The sequence below is a fragment of the Drosophila obscura genome, unplaced genomic scaffold (assembly GCF_018151105.1).
Source record: "Drosophila obscura isolate BZ-5 IFL unplaced genomic scaffold, ASM1815110v1 contig_139, whole genome shotgun sequence".
NCBI classification, from domain to species: Eukaryota; Metazoa; Arthropoda; class Insecta; order Diptera; family Drosophilidae; genus Drosophila; species Drosophila obscura.
This window is the reverse complement of record NW_024542723.1, coordinates 1,418,033-1,420,323: the sequence shown is the minus strand read 5'-3', so window position 1 is coordinate 1,420,323 and position 2,291 is coordinate 1,418,033.

The following is a 2,291-nucleotide window of genomic DNA, read 5'->3' as shown; positions in this document are numbered from 1 at the left end:
ACCCAGTTCTTGTCAAGTTGCTGTCGTATATCTTCCAAAATATCCGTTATAGGACTTATACAACATCGTTGTTTTTTTGAAACCCCGAATGCTTTTGGCTTATCAGAGCGTTTTTAGTCAAAAAGTTTTCAATCTGTAAAGACATACGACTTTCAAGAACTTTTGAGAGAAATAGAGGATTTGAAATGGGACTGAAGTCATTGCTATATTTTGGGATGGGTACAATTTTTCCCTTTTTCCATATAGTTGGAAACGAGGACGTAGTAATTGGGTTGTTAAAGACATACGTCACGTGGGACAAAATCTTGGGAAGTAATACATCGAAAACCTTCTGTAAAGTTCTTCGAAATTGACATCGTGCTCAGTCTTGTGTTTACATTTCCCAGTTCCCAAATTGTTCATTTCAGTCGAGTGAAACAGTTTTGAAATTTAGATTTATAGAAGTCACACTTAGCAGATCTGATACCCTTGTTAACTATTGCTCTTAATCGTTTGTATGTTAAACGAAATTCATCTGTTTTATAACGCTTCCATTTAAGGAAAGCATTGTCTATCTGATGCATTAGATTTTTTATATAACTGTTGGAACATGGTTTTTGGCTTAGCTTGGTTACTTTGGTTTTTAGAGGAACAAACTTATTGAACAGGTATTGAACATTGTTGTTTAAAACACTCAATTGACAATCAATATGGGGAGATTTGTAAATGTAAGACCAGTCACATGCATTATATTCTAGTTCTAGTTCATTAAGGTCAATATTCTTTTAGTCTCTATACGTAAAGGAATCAGTTTTGTAATTTAAAGTTAAGTCATATGTTATTAAAATAAGGTCATGTTTAGAAAAAGCTGGTACTGATACCTGGTCATAGAGTAAGGTCTTATTAGGGTCATTGATGAAAAACAGAAGTGTATCACAGGTATTGCTGAAGTGTGTAGGCATGGTCAAATTAACGGCATATAACCAGTGGCGTAGCTACGTACGTGCAAGACGGTGCGGCGCACCGGAGCCCTTGAGCTTAAGGGGCCACTTCTGTTTGAAATGCAAGCATGAATTCGACTTATATAATTTGGCGTCGTTTAAAGTATTTTTCATAAAATTCTATGGAGAAACGGCTGAAGTAACGTTCCAAACGGTAAAAATTGATTTTCGGAGGGTTGTTTGTCAACCAATTCCAGATCAGCCGACTCTTCATTGAATTTAATGAACATTACTTCAAACAACACCTACAAAAATAAAAAAATTTAAAAAAACGAGAAGTAAGTTGCTTCTTTGGACGCGACTCTACTTTTATACCAGTACCCAGTCAGTATATAAATTTTTGAGCTTATTATTTATGTGAAATTTTAAATATTTTACATTTTAATTTTGTTCTCTACATCTGTCTCTACATCTACATCTAATAGGTTTATTCTACATCTAAAATTTAGATTATACACCTACAATGTAGATTCTACATCGTCTCCGTGAAAGGGCACTCACTGCATAGGGCAGAGTGTGTGCGAGCGAGAAAGACAATGAGTAGCGTCAGCAGCGCTGGAGGAGGTGGGGAAGGGAACTGAAAATTAATTTCTTCATTCTGGCTATAATTATGATCTGATTAAGATTCGGCAATCTGCTAGATGTGGTCATTCTCAACGATACTGAGTTTTTAGTTTTATCATATCTTTAAAATTGTGCCTGCCATAGATTTTCGTCCTTTGGGTGGGAGGAAGGGGCGGGGCGCAATTTTGAAATACACTTGTAGCAGTGTGATATCACATGAGTCTGGAAACCAAATTTGGTTGCTTTAGCAGTTAAGGCCTAGCTCTTATAGTCTCTGAGATCCAGGCGACAAACAAGACGGACAGACGGACATGGCTATATCGACACGGTTATTAAAGCTGATCAAGAATATATATACTTTATGGGGTCGGAAACTTTTTCTTCTCTGCGTTGCACTCATCCACTTTTACCACAAATCTAATATACCAACTCTTTTTTGAGTACGGGTATAAAAACAATACTATACAAATTTTTAAATCACGAAATCTATCAGAAAAAGTCATTTTGGTCCACAGCGGGAAGAAAAAGTACAATTTTGTCGAGTAGTGTAATTTCTTATTTAAAAATGAGTTGTGATATAGGTAGTTCCCTAACCGGTTGCATGCTTAAAATGATTAGCAAACACCAAAATGGTCTTAAAGTTGTCTATATAAATGCACAAAGTTTGCTGAGGAAAATTGATGAGTTTACTGTTTACCAGTTCAAATGTAGATATTATATGTGTGTCCGAGACGTGGTTTGTACCTG